Source organism: Arachis ipaensis, chromosome B10 (assembly GCF_000816755.2).
Source record: "Arachis ipaensis cultivar K30076 chromosome B10, Araip1.1, whole genome shotgun sequence".
Lineage (NCBI taxonomy): Eukaryota > Viridiplantae > Streptophyta > Magnoliopsida > Fabales > Fabaceae > Arachis > Arachis ipaensis.
Genome location: NC_029794.2, coordinates 79,549,565 through 79,569,241, shown reverse-complemented (window position 1 = coordinate 79,569,241; position 19,677 = coordinate 79,549,565). Strand labels below are relative to the sequence as shown.

The following is a 19,677-nucleotide window of genomic DNA, read 5'->3' as shown; positions in this document are numbered from 1 at the left end:
TTGGATGTTAAAACATAGAGAAGGTCTTAGGTGAAATTATTTGGGTATTACCTTGCAAAGTTAGAAAATAGAGGCTTAGGTTTCTGGTGTATTGAGGATGAGTTTGGTTGAGAGAGATGGAAGAGTAGTGAATTTGGTGATTACTGGCAATGAATTGAGAAACTGATGAAATAATGAGTTCGAAATGGAAATTATGAATTGGAAGTGGTTGAGATGAGTCTGGAACTCGAGATGGAATGATGGATCTATAATATATTGAAAAATAATTTTTGAAAACCACTGAATCATTGTTTTATACTGAGATTATTGAGACGCTATGCGCCCGGCAGGGACGGTTTGGTTGGATCCCACCTGTCGAGGTAGCGACGACGGCGTAAGGGCGCTGGTTCATCCTGCTTATGTTGAGATGTGAGGACCGTGGCAATAGTATCCCGCTCGCATCCCTTCGGATCACTAGAGTGTGCAGGCACAAAATCCTGGAAGGTGTTCCGAGCACCATATCTCGGGGGTTCCCATTATGATTCCGAAGGGTGACATCTCCATGGGGATGTATCGGGTTAGCAGTTGAACCGACAATGTGATATCACAGCATATAGGACAGGCATTCATCATGTGCATCTTCTATCTGTTTGATTGCTTTGTCGACTTGTATTGCTTGCCTAATTGTATAACATGCCTAATTGCCTAATTGAATTACTTGACATATATGCCTATACTTGTGTTTTACTTGTATTGTATTAATTGTGTATTCTACTGGGATTGAGGAGGTTCGGAAGTCGGTGGCGATAGGATCACATGGAGGATAGGTTGGTGAAGGTTGTGGGATAGCAGAGAACTATTAGATTAGAAAATCCCCAAAGTTAGATTACCCCTTTATTATGTTATGGTTTTAAGTTATGCTTTAATGTTTTAGTTATGCTTTAAGATGAATCTTGTGATGGATATGAAGTTCTAGGATTGCCTCTGGCGTCCCGGAGTCTTATATTTTATATCACTGGGCATTGTTACCATACTAAGAACCTCCGGCTCGCAAACCATATTCTGTTGTTGTTTTTCAGAAGCAGATCGCATCCCACCCCGGTGAGTTGCTTTGATGGTGACAGAGCAGAGGATCCTAGATATACGTTTGAAGTCTTTTTGGATTATTTTGTTTATTTCTCTCACCTTTTTATTTAATTTTGCCTAAAAGCTTACACTTTGAGAGAAAGTTTGTATAAGCTATTTTATCTGTTTAAAACTCTATAAGTCAGTATTTAACTAATCGACCCAAACTCCGTGGTCTGTAACTAGTATCTTACAATCATTATACTCTTATATTTTGTTATCTTATACCTTTATCTTGTGCCTTAAGTTTGTAGCTTCGTGTGAACGTTCGCGCTTTGTAATTCCGTATTTGAGTTTATTTTCTTCATCGGGCTTCTATATATATATATATATAAGCCTTAGAATTGACGTAACCTTTGATTAACCTTTGCTTTACGGCATGAGGTAAGGCTTACGGTACTTAGGGTGTTACACTATATCCTTGGCGTAGCAGATCTCTCTGCTGCATGAGCAGATGTTGTTGAGAGTGTGCAGGGCCTATATCCCTCGCGTAGCAGATTTTTCTGCTGCATGATTTGTTGTGGTTGTTTCCTTCTGCTGCATGAAGTGTGCGGGGCCTATATCGCTGGCGTGGTAGACTCCCTACTACATGAGTGTGCAGGGCACTATATCTCTGACGTAGCAGATTCGCTGGTGCATGAGTATGCAGGGTACTATATCTCTGGCGTAGCAGAAAAGGCTACATCCGGGGGGATGTGTTGAGTTGGCATTTACGGACCGACAAGCGATATCATGAGCTAATAGGACAGGCATTCATCATATACATCTCTTATGTGTTTGTTTGCTTTGATTACTTGAGTTTGCCTAATTGTATAGTATATCTACTTGCTTCTTGAATTTACTTGTTATATATGAATACTATCTGTGTTTTACTTGCTTGTATTACCTGTGATTGTCTGGTGCTGAGGAGGTAGGTAGGCGGTGGCGATGGGATCGCACGGAGGTTAGGTTGGCAAAGGCTGTAGGATACAGCGGTGTGATTAGTATTAGTTAGAATTTCCCTAAGTTTAGATAACCCGGTTTGGGTTTTAAGTTCTTTATTTATTTATTTTATTCTAAGCTTGAATATCCGTATTTGATGTGAAGCTCTAGGATTGCCTTCTGCGTCCCGGAGCCTTACATCTTACATATTGAGCACTATTACCATACTGAAAACCTCCGGTTCTCATTCCATACTTTGTTGTTGTTTTTCAGATGTAGGTTGTAATTCCCCTCGTTTGAAATTACGGACATGGTGGTAGAGCGGAGTATGGTTTCTTCCTGGTTTAATTATGTATTATTTTGTTGTAGTACTTTCTCTCACCCTTTTTGTTTGACTTTATGGCCTTAGAGGCTTACTTGAGAGATGAGTTGTATAAGCTGTTTTAATTCCAAAAATTCTGTATTTTTCTGTTTATAACTAGTCGGCTTAAACTCCGCAAGCTGCGTCTAGTTTCCTATGATTATTATACTCTCATATCTATATATGTTCTATTCTCTTGCATCTATACTTTATGTCATGAGAGTGATAATGAGGAATCGTCGTGTCGGTCTAGAATTTCTCTTATAGAAATAAGACTTCGTTGTAAGCATAGCTCCAAACCAACAAACAATTCTCACATAAAAAATTTGAGTTGTCACAAGTACAAACCCCAATAAAAATTAACCGAAGTATTTAAACCTCGGGTCGTCTTACAAGGAATTGCAATGAAGTGATAAATTATTGGCTATGAAGGAACAAGGGGTTTGATTTGTAATTGGCAAGGAAATATAAAAGCAAGAAAGTAAACAACAAGAACTAATAAAATAAAGGAAAGAACTCTTGGCTAGACATAGGTAATTCAGATCACCATCCTTGTCTACAAACCATACATTGATAATTATGAGGGACCAACCTATTAAGTCTACTCCTATGCTTGAAGTAAGTATAATGTCTACCTCAACGCATTAAGTACGTCAAATAGGCTTGATCAACATCAACCATAAGTCCTAACCTAGCTATTAATTAGCTTAATAGTAGTTTAGTGTCAATGGACATCAAATTGACCACATAGAGTTCTCAAATCACCAATTCAATGAGACCCAATGACTTAAGGTCACTCAATTCCCTTAGCCTAGGCCGAGAGTCAAGAAAATTACTCAAAAACTAGAGAAAATATTTCATCAAACACCTAGAGTGCAATAAAAGTAAACATCACAAAATGCAAAAATTAACAAAATCCATAACTATCATAAGCAAGAAATCAAAAATAGCAATGAAGGAAAACATAAAAGAAGACATGGAAACATAACATTGCATTAGAAGAAATCAAGATCAAACAATTGTTCATCAACATAAAAGAGAGCAAAATAAGAAATTAACAAGAGAAACTAAGAAGATTAAGACAATAAAACATTAAAATGTAAAGAGAATTGAAATCAAAACAAGAATTAAAAGAGAAATTTGAGAGAGATTAACCTAACTTTATCCTAATTTATATCCTAAATCTAGAGAGAGGAGAGAGCCTCTCCCTCTCTAGAATTCTACCCTAAAACATGATAAAAACTAAACTATGATTACTTGGTTCATTCTCCCTTCAATTCTTGGGTTCAATAGCATCAGAAATGAGTTGGATTGGGCCCAAAATGCCTCAGAAATCACTGGCCACGAGTTGCTCAAGATGGCCCACGCTGATCCTGTAATGCGCACATATGGGGGACGCGTGCGTGCTGCCTAACTGCAAGGCAACTATGATAAATTTTATATCATTTTGAAGCCTTGGATGTTAGCTTTCCAACGCAACTGAAACCGCCTCATTTGGACCTCTGTAGCTCAAGTTATGATCGTTTTAGTATGAAGAGGTCAGGATTGACAACTTAGCGATTCCTTCATTTCTTCATGAGTTCTCCCACTTTGCATGCTTTTCCTTCATTCTTTCAATCCAATCTTTGCCTTCTAAACCTGAAATCACTTAATAAACATATCAAGGTATCGAATGGAATTAAAGTGAATTAAATTTAGCTATTTTAAGGCCTAAAAAGCATGTTTTTACACTTAAGCACAAATTAAGGGAGAATTACAAAACCATGCTATTTCATTGAATAAATGTAAGAAAAGTTGATAAAATCTCCTAAATTAAGCACAAGATAAACCACAAAATTGGGGTTTATCAAAGCTCCCCACACTTAAACCAAGCATGTCCTCATGCTAAGAATAAAGAAGGACAAGAAAAGGGGTATGAACATTTATTCAATGCAAATAAGCTATATGCATCTATCTATATAAATACAACTAGATGTAAAATGCATCTATATACTTGGTTAAAAGTAAATCAATCTCCAAGAACATATATGAACAAGTAGGGCTAAGATCATATGACGATTCATGAATCCCATGAATTCAAATATCACAATGAAGTTCAAATAGACTTGCAAGAAGAAAGCTCATGAAAGCCGAGAATAAGGAATTGAGCATCGAACCCTCACCGGAAATGTATCCGCTCTAGTCGCTCAAGTGTATAGGGTCGATTCACTCAATTCTCTTCTACTCATGCTTTCCAAGATTTGTTTTTCTTCTAACAATCGACAATTATTCGATGCATGCATACATTCATCATGAGGACTTATTCATAGGTTGTAATGGGGCTAGGGTAAAGGTAAGGATGTATATGGTCAAGTGAGCTTGAAATTTGAATCTTTGATTAACCTAAAGTCTCACCAAACACATATAACAACCTATACAATTCTAATACAATGCCTAGCTACCCATGATTCTCACTAATTTTTTTTAGTATTTATTTATTTATTTTTATTTATTAATTTTTTTTAAGAGAGGGAAAAGAAGAAAGTAAGAAAGGAAGAAGAGAGAAGAAGAAAGGTAGAAAAAAAGAAGAAGAAAAGAAGAAGGAAAAAGAAAGAAAGGAGAAAGGAGAAAAATAGGGTGCAATCCACGCCTAAGCGTCGCCCATGCTTAAGCATGGATTGCAGCAGGGACAATCGACGCGTAAGCGTCACCCATGCTTACGCGTGGATTGCAGCAGGGACAATCTACGCATAAGCGTGACCCATGCTTATGCGTGGATTGCAGCACAACTCTAGCACAACTTTAGCACAACTCTCTTGTTTTTGTACCAGGAGTCCTCATATGGCAATCCACGCATAAGCATGGTCCACACTTAAGCATGGATTGACACTTTTTTTTAAAGAAGTCAAAAACAGAATTTAACACTCTCCTAACCTATAAACATTCTAAATCACCCAAAATTCAAATTTAACAACAAATCTTTTGGTTTTTGAAAAATTTTCAAATACAAAACTTACACTACAAGTGAAATACAATCTAACAACAACTATTCTAATCAAAACATGAATTTAACAAATAATTTATCAATAAGAGCAAAATGTATAGGAGTATAGAAAATAAGAAAAGCTACCTACAATGGTAACTCAATTTATTCATTGATTATATATACAAGAGAATGGAAAGAGTTTACCATGATGGGGTGTCTCCCACCTAGCACTTTTAGTTTAAGTCCTTAAGTTGGACATTTAGGAGGCTCCTTGTCATGGTGGCTTATGCTTGTACTCATCTTTGAACCTCCAAGAATGCTTGTTCCTCAAATGGTTGTTAGAATTTTCAACCGCCTTTACCAAGCTTGGGTGAGGTTCTTCCCAAGATATGAGCTCCCAAAATTGGTCTTCATGTTGCGATCCGGGATCCCATATCTTATTTTCATACCCATCTTCTAATTGATCATCATGGTTCCACTTGGGTGGTAGACAAGCCGAATTCTCAATGAAGCCACCAAACAACTTCCTAGACCTATGCAATTTGGTTCTACACCAACCATTACTATTCAACTTTGAGCATGCTACCATCATGAACTTAGAGTGATGTTTCCAATCATCACACAACTCTCTCCTACTCTTAACTCCACAAAGAGCTCTAAGTTGACCATCATTTCAATCAAACCATATTCAAGTGAGAAAGCAAGGCTTAGGGATAAGAATTTTACCCACTTGAATGTTGTGTAGGATGGTGACTTAGGAAGGGGTAGTTCTAATGATCTTGCAAGTTTTATTCCCTTATGCTCTTCTTCAACTACCTCCACCTCTTTGTAAGCTTCCTCAATTTCAACCTCTTCCTCTTGGTAGCTCTCTTCCAATTTAATCTCTTCTTCATTGCTTACCAAGGGCATGGGAGGTTGTGCATCTTCTTCTTTGATCTCAATTTCATGTCCAATGGGGGAGGATTCAATTGTAGATAGGAATTTTTCAATGATTGAATCCATCTCTTGATCAACTTCTTCAAAGTTTTCCACCATGATATGCTTTGGAGGTTGCTCACCCTCCTCAACATCAATGTCAAGCTTCTTGGAAGAGGGATCTATGATGCTACATTCCCATGGACTTCCAACATCTCCTAGATCTTCAACCACTTTTTCTGGCTCAATTATCTTAACCTCCTCTCCTTGTGACAATTCTTGCTTCAACTCCCCTTCTTCACCTTGAAGCTCCAAATTCTCCTTCTCATTGTGCTCTTCAACTAATCCTCCACATCTCACAATAAGGGTGTCTTTGATAGTTGAGCAAATGATGCCATTTGGTTCATCGCTTCGGTTAAGTTAGCCAACACCTCTCCTTGCTTTTGGCAACGAATTAGAAGTTCTTGTTGTTCTTGCCATAGTGGTTGGAGAGGTTGGTCCAATGAAGGTGGTGGTGGAAGAGAGGGTTCATTATTTGGGGAAAAGGGTTTATAATTGGAAGGTGGTTCATCTTAGTAAGGGTATGGAGATGGTTTATATGGAGGTGGTTCTTGGGAGTAGTTGTATTGGAATTGTTGTGGTTTTATGTATGGTTTATATGGATCAAAAGGTGGTTGGTATGGTAGATAAGGATTAAGGTCATATGGAGGTGTTTGGTGATAAGGGGCTTGTGAGTGTGGTCATTCAAAACCATGTTAAGGAGGTAGTTCATAGGCATATGGTGGTGGTTGTTGACAATCACAATAAGGGTCACAACGTCCATTAGATTGATATGCATTAGGATTGGAATTATACCTATAAGAAACCGGAGGTTGTTGTTGCCAAGAAGGGTGATCAATCCCTTGAGGCTCCTCCCGTCCTTGATTGTTCCATCCTTGATGCATGTTGCCATTGTAGTTCCCATTTTCTACAACATAATTTGAACCAAACTCATAGCCAAAGGGATGAGAATTCATAGTGGCAAACAAAAAACAAAAGCTAACAAAATAAGCAACAAAGTCCTAAACCTAACAAAAACTAACAAATAAGAAAAAGGCAAACATATTCACATATTCACAATAGCCAATAACATAACACCATTGCAATTCCCCGGCAACAGCACCATTTTGATAATGAGGAATCGTCGTGTCGGTCTAGAATTTCTCTTGTAGAAATAAGACTTCGTTGTAAGCATAGCTCCAAACCAACAAACAATTCTCACATAGAAAATTTGAGTTGTCACAAGTACAAACCCCAATAAAAATTAACCGAAGTATTTAAACATCGGGTCGTCTCACAAGGAATTGCAATGAAGTGATAAATTATTGGCTATGAAGGAACAAGGGGGTTTGATTTGTAATTGGCAAGGAAATATAAAAGCAAGAAAGTAAACAACAAGAACTAATAAAATAAAGGAAAGAACTCTTGGCTAGATATAGGTAATTCAGATCACCATCCTTGTCTACAAACCATACATTGATACTTATGAGGGAAACCCATTAAGTCTACTCCTATGCTTGAAGTAAGTATAATGTCTACCTCAATGCATTAAGTACGTCAAATAGGCTTAATCAACATCAACCACAAGTCCTAACCTAGCTATGCTTAATAGTAGGTTAGTGTCAATGGACATCAGATTGACCACATAGGATTCTCAAATCACCAATTCAATGAGATCCAATGACTCAAGGTCACTCAATTCCCTTAGCCTAGGCCAAGAGTCAAGAAAATTACTCAAAAACTAGAGAAAACATTTCATCAAACACCTAGAGTGCAATAAAAGTAAACATCACAAAAAGCAAGAATTAACAAAACCCATAACTATCATAAGCAAGAAATCAAAAATAGCAATGAAGGTAAACATAAAAGAAGACATGGAAACATAACATTGCATTAGAAGAAATCAAGATCAAACAATTGTTCATTGATGAGAGAACTTTTGCGTGGTTTAGAAATTTGCGGATAAATCCTCGTTGCAAGTATAGTTTCTAAACCTTCAAAAGTCCTTTCATACAAACATTTTGGTTGTCACAAGTAACAAACCCCTTAAAAATTGTTAACCGAGTATTCAAACCTCGGGTCGTCTTCTCAAGGAACTGCAGGGAAGTATGTTCTTATTATTGGTTATGGAGGTTGTAAAATTGGGGTTGAGAGTGAAGAGTAGATATGACAAATAATTTAAATGGCAATTTAAAATAAATAAATACTATAAAGCAATCTTTTGGCAAGGTAAGAGAAATTGGAAGTCCAACTTAGTTATCTCTCTCAACAATAATGAAAGTTGAATCTAAATTCCACTTAGTTAACCTTTACTAAAGTAAAGGAAAGTCAAGGGACTAATTAGTTTGACCTTCGAATCCTATTTATTTCCTAAGAAAAAGTTAGGATTATTGAAGTTCAGTTCAATTAGCAAGATAACGATTATCAATTATGCTAAGTTTAATAATGTTGAGTTACTGATTTCTTAACCAAGACCAAAAGGGGAAAAGTAAAATTGTTGGAATAAAAATGTCCTTAGATGGAAAGTAATGGTAACACAAATCAAGGAGAAAGCAATCAATAACTGAAATACCTCAAATAATCATTAATTCAAATCATAACATGGAAAGGGTTCATAAGTCAAGTTGGCAACATTTATAGATACGAATAAAAGCATTAAAGTAAATATTAAACCTGGATCAAGAGTCACTCTTACAAACTAAGAGAAGTCCTAAATCCTAATCTTAATCCTAAGAGAGAGAGGAGAGAACCTCTCTCAAACTAAATCTAAATCATGGAAAGTGAAAATTGGCGAGCTCCCCTTGAATGGATGCATTCCCTCACTTTGTAACATCTGGTCTATGCCTTCTGGACTTGGATTTGGGCCAAAAAGGGCTTCAGAATTTGCTATGAGCGTTTTCTACAATTTCTGGTGCGTGGCCTCTATCACGCGTCCGCGTGGGTCACGCGGTCGCGTCATTCGGAGCATTTCCTTGCCACGCGGTCGCGTCAGTCATGCGACCGCATCATGTGCGTTCGGCTTAAGGCGCGCGGTCGCGTCAGTCATGCGGCCGCGTCGCTGCTGATTCGCGCTTGGCACGCGATCGCTTCATCCATGCGATCGCGTGGATGCCAGTTTCTTTAGGAGCTCCGTTTTGTGCTTTCCTTCCATTTTTGTATGTTTCCTTTCCATCCTTTAAGTCATTCCTACCTTAGAAGATCTGAAACTACTCAACACACTAATCACGGCATCGAATGGAAATAAAGGTAATTAAAATAGTTAATATTAAAGCATAGGAAACATGTTTTTCACATACATCACATAATAAGGAAAGGAAAGTAAAACCATGCAATTAATATGAATAAGTGGGTGAAGGATTGAATAAATCACTCAAATTAAGCACAAAATATATCATAAAATATGGGTTTATCAACCTCCCCACACTTAAACAATAGCATGTCCTCATGCTAAATCCAAAGTAAAAAGTAAGGTTAAAGTGGTGGAATGTTATGCAATGCAACCTATTCTGAATGCATCTACCTAAATGAGTCATGCAATCCCAATTTATCCACTCATATATAAAGCTTACATGTAGTCAAATTAATTTACATTCTCAAGGAGTCATATATATATATATATATAGCTAACCCTTAAATAATAAAGCATTTTAGCAAATGAGATGGGAAATAAAAATATTGTACAAGCTTGCAAAACAATTAGTAAATTAAACATAGAGTTATTGAACCCTCACTGGATTTTGTGTTTACTCTCTTATCACTCAGTGTTTATTGGGTTTATTCACTCTACTTTTCTTTTTATTCTTACTTTCGATAACTTTGTTCTTCATCTAACCAATCAACAATTATAGAGTACAGTCATACCAAAAGTCATGAGGTCTTTAACTAAGGTTGTAATGGGGCCAAGGTAAAGGTAGGGATATATGTATAAGGCTAAGTGAGCTAATAAGTGAATCCTTAATTAGACTAAGATCTCACCTAACATACATATTTAGTAGAACAAGCTTCTTTACCAATTTTTTCATATTATCCCACTTGTTGTTACATGCTCATGTTTCAATTTTATTTTTATCCCATGTACATTGCTTTTATTTTGCATTGGGGAATTCTTTTGTATCCCCTTTTATTAAATGCTGAAAAATAACTCTCTTTTTTAATGCACATGGTAATTGATCACTTTGATTTCTCATGAGCATGTTTCCCAAATTTTCTGAGTTATTTTATTTCTTTCAACTTTTCTACCTTTTGTTTCTATCATCCATGTTCCCAATAGATTTCCCACATTTTAATCTATTCATAATTTTCTATCTTAAACTAACCAAGGATTCAACTTGGGATTTTATTTTGTTTTTCTGCTTAAGGCTAGTAGTGTGGCTAAATAGAATAAAAGGGATTTTAAAGGCTCAAGGGGGCTAACAAGGGTGATGTGAAAGGTAGGTTATTTTGGGGTAAGTGAGCTAAAATCAAATGATGGCTACAATCATTCTTTTCGTATGTATCTATATTCTATAATTGGACATATAGATTAAAGCAAAGTAAAGAACATCAGAATAAAAAGAAGCGAAACACACAGGAATGAAATTATGGTTTGAATGCAACCATACAATTAAGCTCCATACTCACAGGCTGTGTGTTCTCTAACTCAAGCATCATATATTATTCACTATATGTTATGCAGGTTTAGTTAAAAATTCCCATTATTCTCATAAAAAAATTATTTAGGGTAGCCTTTAAAGTTTTAATGTTCCTCCTTGATTAAATGTTGTCAACTTAACTATATGATGTAATGCTATATATACAAGGTTTACGGATTTAAATCTGTTATGTTCAATTTCCTAGCTTACTTCCTTTTTATATTTTTCAATTTAACTATGCTATCTTATGCTAAAAAGGGTAAACTATACTAATTAATCCACTAATAAGTCAGAATTGCAAAGTAAACTAAATAACTAAAAATATGAACTAAAAATGCAAAATGCAAAAATAGAATAAAAATACATAAAAGCAGCAATGTATAAGTACTCAGAAAAAAGAAAAATACAAAAAAATATCCAAAATAAAAGAAAAAGAGATGTAGTGGTTCACCAAAATAAAACGCCAGAGATGGCGACCTCCCCACACTTAAAATGAAGCATCGTCCCTGATGCTCAGTCAAACCGGGTGTGAAGGAGTGTCATCACTGGTAGGGATGGTAGCTGGAGGCTCTGTGGTGGTGGTGGGCTGAGGGAAGAAGAGGAAGAGAGGGAGAAGAGGGTTGGGCGGGGGGCTGCGCGACTGATAGGGTTCGCGTGGCTGAGGGGGTTATATTTTCAAATCCACGCGATCGCGTGGGGGATGCGGTCGCGTGGGGGAGGTGAAAATGGGAGTGACGCGATCGCGTGGGTCGCGCGATCGCATGAGAGGGGGGGGAAAGAGGGGTGACGCGATCGCGTGGGTCGCGCGATCGCGTCGCTGGAATTCGTGCTAAACGCATGACTCCAGCGCCATTTTAGCGCAACTCTCTGTCTCCTTTTGGGATGATGTGCAATCTATGCGACGCGAACGCGTCACTCACGCAGCCGCGTGGGGCACGCGGTCGCGTGGTGGGGGTAATAATGGGGTGACGCGATCGCGTAGGTCGCGCGATCGCGTGAGAGGGGTAGGAGAGGGGGTGACGCGATCGCGTGGGTCGCACGATCGCGTCGCTGGAAATTGTGCTAAACGCACGACTCCAACACCGTTTCAGCGCAACTCTCTGTCTCGTCCTAGGGTGTTGTGCAATCCATGTGATGCGATCGCGTCGCTCACGCGGTCGCGTGGGATTGGTTTTGTGCAAGTGACGCGATCGCATGGGGCATGCGATCGCGTGGGCCAATTTGTGCAAAACGCACAAGGGCCGCACGATTCCAGCCTAACTCTCTGGACGTTAAATTTTTGACGTCGATCTCCAAGGCACGCGGCCGCGTGGATGACGCGGTCGTGTGGATAGTGTATTCGCAGTATGACGCGATCGCATGGAGCATGCGGTCGCATCATGCATCCTTTTTTTTTTTTTGAAATGAATGCAGGATGCAATGCTTAATGTGAATGCTATGCATGATTCCAGGTTTAATAAAATAGAAATAAAATTCAAAAACAAACAAAACGAAATAAAATTAAAATTGCAAAAGGAACGATCATACCATGGTGGGTTGTCTCCCACCTAGCACTTTTAGTTAAAGTCCTTAAGTTGGACATCGGAGGAGCCTCTTGTTATGGCGGCTTATGTTTAAATTCGTCCAAAAATCTCCACCAGTGCTTGGAATGCCAATATCCTCCGGGATCCCATACTAGGCATGTAAAGCTTCTGAACAGCTTCAGACAAATTTTCAGGCTCCCGGGGTGACGAATGTCAGAATAGATTCCAGGATCCCAAGCTTTGCTATTAAATCCGCCTCCGTCTTGATCTACATGTTTCCATCCGGGCGATTTAAAAAGTAGAATCTCACCATGGTGACCAAACATTCTCCGTGATCCATGCAATGGAGCATGATACCAATTCGTGTACTTCGAGGTGAAGCGTGGATCCTTATTGAACCTTGTGCACCAACTCTGAGTACGAGCCATTTCCCTCTTACTCTTAAAGCTGCAAAGAGCTCTAAGCTGGCCATCTGTTTCAAGCAAACCATATTCAAGTGAATAAGTAAAGTTATAGGTTAAGGATTGTACCCACTTGAAGCTTGTATTAGGTGGTAATGGTCTTGGGATAGGTGTTTCTGGTGGTTCTGTAAGTTCTACTCCCTTGTGCTCTTCTGTGAATTTCTCCACTTCCTTGCAAGGTTCTACAATTGTATCTGTGTCCTGGTCAAAGTCTTCTATGTCTTCCTCATCACTTGAGTCATAGATTGGAGGTTGAGAGAAATCTACCTCCGCATCATCTTCATATTCACTTGGGGAAGATTCTTCGATCTCAGAGAATTCACTTGCGGATGCAAGTTCATTTCTAAGAGAATTTGACTTGTGACTATCATCATCAAGGGAATTTGTGTCCTGGGTTATTTCGTCTGATTCGTCATAAACAACTTACCTTGGAGGTTGTACAATATCCTCCTTAGCATCAACTGTAGCATCCTTGATGGAGTTCTCCTCAGTTCTGGATTCCCATGGTTCAGCATCTCCTAGATCTTCAACCAACTCTTCTTCTTGAACAATGACAGCTTCTTCTACCTGTTCTAGTGCGAATTCATTCTCTGTCTTGTTCACTGGAGTTTCTGGTATCTCCTTCATGCTACGCTCTTCATTAGATTTTTCACATGGGACTGTGGCTGATCCTTGTGTATTTGAGCGCCTAGAAACCCATTGAATTACTACTTGCTCCAGTTGTCGAATGGTTGTTTGAAGTTTATTTACTGTTTCCTTTAGGCGAACCTCTGCCTCTCGGGTTGCCGGACTTGGGCATGATACATAGGAAAGTGGCGGTGATTGGAAGTGATTGGATTGGTACTGGGGTAGGGAAGGATCATATGATGGCGAATGGTGAAGAGAAGCTTGTGAGTGTGGTGGTTCGAGGTTATGTTGAAAGGATGGTTTATATGCACGGGGTGGGGCTTGTTGGTAGTTACAAGGTTGTCCACCATATCTTTCAGCTGGGTATGCACGGTAGAATGGTCTTTGTCCAGGATATCTCGGAGGGTGTTGCTGCCTAAAGGGTTGATTAGATCCTCTTGGCTCCATCCATCCTTGATTGGTCTGACCTTGATGCATATTCCTACTGTAACTTCTATTTCTTTCAACAAAGTTAGAACCAAACTCAAAGCGAGAGGGGTTAGAATTCATGATAGCAAATAAAGATGAAAAGGAAAAACAAAAATAGATAAACAAGCAAAAGAAAAATATTTAAAATAACCAATAATAAAGCACACGTTAGCAGTTCCCCGGCAACGGCGCCATTTTGATGAGAGAACTTTTGCGTGGTCTAGAAATTTGCGGATAAATCCTCGTTGCAAGTATAGTTTTTAAACCTTCAAAAGTCCTTTCATACAAACGTTTTGGTTGTCACAAGTAACAAACCCCTTAAAAATTGTTAACCGAGTATTCAAACCTCGGGTCGTCTTCTCAAGGAACTGCAGGGAAGTATGTTCTTATTATTGGTTATGGAGGTTGTAAAATCGGGGTTGAGAGTAAAGAGTAGATATGACAAATAATTTAAATGGCAATTTAAAATAAATAAATTAGGGTTCATAAGTCAAGTTGGCAACATTTATAGATACGAATAAAAGTATTAAAGTAAATATTAAACCTGGATCGAGAGTCACTCTTACAAACTAAGAGAAGTCCTAAATCCTAATCCTAATCCTAAGAGAGAGAGGAGATAACCTCTCTCAAACTAAATCTAAATCATGGAAAGTGAAAATTGGCGAGCTCCCCTTGAATGGATGCATTCCCTCACTTTGTAACCTCTGGTCTATGCCTTCTGGACTTGGATTTGGGCCAAAAAGGGCTTCAGAATTCGCTATGAGCGTTTTCTGCAATTTCTGGTGCGTGGCCTCTGTCACGCGTCTGCGTGGGTCACGCGGTCGCGTCATTCGGAGCATTTCCTTGCCACGCGGCCGCGTCAGTAATGCGACTGCGTCATGTGCGTTCGGCTTAAGGCGCGCGGTCGCGTCAGTCATGCGGCCGCGTCGCTGCTGATTCGCGCTTGGCACGCGATCGCTTCGTCGATGCGATCGCGTGCATGCCAGTTTCTTTAGAAGCTCCGTTTTGTGCTTTCCTTCCATTTTTGTATGTTTCCTTTCCATCCTTTAAGTCATTCCTACCTTAGAAGATCTGAAACTACTCAACACACTAATCACGGCATCGAATGGAAATAAAGGTAATTAAAATAGTTAATATTAAAGCATAGGAAACATGTTTTTCACATACATCACATAATAAGGAAGGGAAAGTAAAACCATGCAATTAATATGAAGAAGTGGGTGAAGAATTGAATAAATCACTCAAATTAAGCACAAAATATATCATAAAATATGGGTTTATCATTCATCAACATAAAAGAGAGCAAAATAAGAAATTAACAAGAGAAACTAAGAAGATTAAGACAATAAAACATTAAAATATAAAGAGAATTGAAATCAAAACAAGAATTGAAAGAGAAATTTGAGAGAGATTAACCTAACTTTACCCTAATTTATATCCTAAATCTAGAGAGAGGAGAGAGCCTCTCTCTCTCTAGAATTATACCCTAAAATATGATGAAAATTAAACTATGACTACTTGGTTCATTCCCCCTTCAATCCTTGGGTTCAATAGCATAAGAAATGAGTTAGATTGGGCCCAAAATGCCTCAGAAATCGCTGGCCATGAGTTGCTCAAGATGGCCCACGCTGATCCTACGACGCGCACGCATGGGGGACGCGTGCACATCACCTAACTGCAGTGAAACTATGGCAAAGTTTATACCATTTTGAAGCCCCGGATGTTAGCTTTCCAACACAACTAAAACCGCCTCATTTGAACGTCTGTAGCTCAAGTTATGATCATTTAAGTACAAAGAGGTCAGGATTGACAGCTTAGCGATTCCTTCATTTCTTCATGAGTTCTCCCACTTTGCATACTTTTCCTTCACTCCTTCAATCCAATCTTTGCCTTCTAAACCTGAAATCACTTAACAAACATATCAAGGCATCGAATGGAATTAAAGTGAATTAAATTTAGCTATTTTGAGGCCTAAAAAGCATGTTTTTACACTTAAGCACAAATTAAGGGAGAATTACAAAACCATGCTATTTCATTGAATAAATGTGAGAAAAGTTGATAAAATCCCCTAAATTAAGCACAAGATAAACCACAAAATTGGGGTTTATTAGAGAGCGTTAGTTTCGTGTGAACGTCTCGCGCTTTTGAAATTCTGTGTTTGAGCTTAATCCTTCATCAGGCTTCTAGAATATATTATTTCTTTCTATAAAAATATGTATAAGCCTTAGAATTATCGTAACCTTTGATTAACCTTTGTTTTACGGCTAGAGGTAAGGCTTAGGGTAATTAGGGTGTTATAGTCGTCGTCTTGTTCCTCATTACTCGAGCTTGCGTCGTGTTCCGCTCTGCTCCTGGATGTTCTTCTACTCGCGCCGTTCTGAAACATTTGATCTGCTTTGCCGTTTTGAAACCTCTACTCTGCTCCTTGATGGTGCCGTGCTCTGTCCTCTCAGGCGAATCGACCAAACTCTACCGTTTACCTCTTCCTCTTAAGCCTTTTGCCTCAGTCTCGGTCCTCAGGCATCTCTTCCTCCGTCGTCGTCCTTTAAAGCTTGCATATATCTTTTAGGTATGATAAACATGCCTATTAGATTTTACATACTACTTGTTTAATTTGGATGAAAGGTTGAAATAACAAAATTAGTTCTAGTCTACAACTATATCTCTCTCTCTCTCTTTCACTCTCTCTCTTTCTCTCACTTTCTCCACACACACACATCTCATTCAATCTAATGTATTGAAGAAGCTCACATAATCCTTTTCTTCTTTTCATAGTTTTTTGAAGTTTCGAGTTTGAACATGTCGAAGGGCAAAGACTCTACTAATTTGTCACGCACCTTCCAATGCCTCTTAGGTTTCGATTTGAATTATTGTTTCTTTTTTCAGTAATCCCAATTAGCAATGTGATTTTAGTTTAATTGTTTCAGATTTTCGATAAAATAGTATTTCATTGTTTCTTTTTTTTTCAGTTTTTTTAAAGTTAAAAGGTTCATCGTCTATGCATTTGTTGCTGCATAATCATGGAATTGCCATTTCATGGCGATGAGGAAATTGCTTCCAGAAATAACTAATTAGTTTATCAAGGCTGGAGTATTTGAAACAGCCCTTCTATCCAAATTCCTCTACGAGGATTTTCGGAATGGAACACACAAAGGAGCCAAAGAATTGGCATAGATTTTACCATAGGCCTTTGGTATGGAAGATTTTCTTCATCGCTGTATGGAGTTGGTGATATGATTATTGTGTTGCAATGTGTAGTTGGAAACACTTTTTTCTAGTTGGAAACCCTCTCCTACTTTCCATAAGCATCTAATCTTTACCATGTGTGTGATGAACATTGCAACAAACGAAGAGTGGCAAAAAATAGCTACCATGCTAGACTCTGTTAAGGATGAGAATGAGTCTTCATGGGAGCAGGGACCCTTCCCTCGTCCCGTCTCTGTTTAGTAAAATGCCTGCAGTCTCCGTCCAATCCCCATCATAAGTCATCGTTTATTTTTTTCCTCAGGAAAGGCGGATATCTGCGCGTATCTATGGATATTAAACTTTGAAGTTTTTTTTTAAAAAATTAACACAACTATAATAAAATCCGATACAATTCAGCTAAATGTATCAAATTAAAATATAATCTTAATTCTTAACACAAATTCAACATAATCAACATACACAAAATCTCTAACATACAAATTAAAAGAAAATATAAATTTCTCTTCGCGTAGATTTTGCGGATCTCCATAGGGTGGGTATTTCAATCTCTGCTCCTGTTATTTATTCGCAGGAGCCGGTTCCCGTTAGTCTCCCCATTGTGGGTAATCTCTGCGGGTGGGTGTAAATTTTTTTGCCATCCTTACTCTCTATTGGCTATTTGATGTGACAATTAATTTTTTTTATTTCAATTTACTCTCTAAGAAACCTTTAAGACCCTTAAGTGAAATTAGAATTAGAGTTTAAATGCTTCGTGGAGAGAAAATTAAGGTAAAAAGAAAGTTTGAATTGTGACTTCGAATAGCCATTAGAAAGCCTAATGGGGTAGCTATCACTTCATCTCAGCATGGCGTTAATGATTTGGTGACAACAATAAGCTAGGGACTAACGTAAGTCACGAATGCTCAGTTGGGGGACAAAATTGATTAAATCAAAATTTTGAAAACTAAATTGAAATGTGAGTGTAATATCAAGGACAAATATGAATATTAACTTTTTTTTTATCACTTGAAATTGATCCTGACTGATTTCAACAAGTCACAATCAGTCCATGACATCACTCCATGTTTAAATTGTCTATTAAATTAACTTGGACAAGTTTTCTTACAAGTGAATATGATTACATGATTTTTCTAAAATTACAGATTTTTCCGAAGAGAGTTATAGAATTTTTCTAAAGTTACAGGATGCTTTACAATATTTGTTATTTTACAACAAATAACATTTTACATCATTTAATCACTTAAAACTCATCTTGGCTAATCCCAAAAAGTCAACTAATAATAAAATCATGTCTATATTTTAATTTTGCATCAAACCAACTTGGGCAAGTTTTCAAAAAGTTATTCTAGTTACAGAATTTTTTCTGAAGTACAAATTTTTTCAAAAGGAGTTACAAGCTCAAAGTTATAGAAAATACAACCATGATTCATGGACACACAACAATCTTCAATTACGCCCCGCCTTGCACGACCTGTTGAAAATCCTCAACACCTCCATGGATACAAAGCACGGCCTATGGAGAACCCGAAACTACTTTTCCGTTGATGAAAAGCACGACCCGTGGACTCCTCTTTTTGTCTTGTAGCTTCGCTCGTCGATGCACCACTTTGACTCTTCTTCTCGAATCACGCCTTTAGGTGTAAAATGGATAACAACAATGGTTAATGGGAGTGTTGGAAAGTGATTTTTTTAAAATTTTCAAAGAAAGTGATTTGGGAGTAACTGATGAGTCAAATCAGGGAGTAGAGAAAAATGACTAAGTAAAAATAGGACATCACTCTTGCGTCTATTTGAATAAAAATTGGGACAAGATGGTTCGTATCTGCCTTGACAAATAATAGGAATAAAATGGACTTTTAACAATGAGTGTTGGATATGTTTTTGTAATTGATAATTGTCAATAGGAGCGACAACTCTACTTGACACTGTGGGTACTCGACACGCACATACCTGATCATGAGAAATAATTACTTGATCCAGCATAAGTTTTTGGTGGGCAAGGTCGGATTTATAAAATACTGCTCCTATCCGTTTCGGTATGTGTATACATATATAATTTTAATACATAATATATGTAAAATAAATAATTTATAATATATTTTTTGACATTGCATTATTGTTGTGGTTGTAATTTAATTTATATTATGCAGGTAGTCATATGGTTATATATTTTAAAATTTAATTGCTTGTTAGATTTTAATTATTATAGAGACGAGTAACGATGAAATAGAGCAGAACGAATATCTACACTTCTACAAGAGTGAATTAGAGTTTAATTTTTTTATTATTTTCAAGTAAGGATGACACAAGTTTAATATAATGCAGAAAATTATAAAATGAAGCGAAACCGAGTACATTTAATGGTTAAAATTAAATGTACCTAATAAATAATATATAAGTAATACATTTATTATAATCGTTAAATTCATATGTAAATGCATTTATAGCCATTACA

The 19,677-nt window shown here is 37.7% G+C and overlaps 1 protein-coding gene across 1 annotated transcript in view; it reads left to right on the top strand.

Moving 5' to 3' along the window:
* Positions 1–19,677, top strand: part of LOC107620714 — a 39,574-nt gene that overhangs the window by 15,416 nt on the left and 4,481 nt on the right. The gene's annotated exons all lie outside the window — the stretch shown is intronic.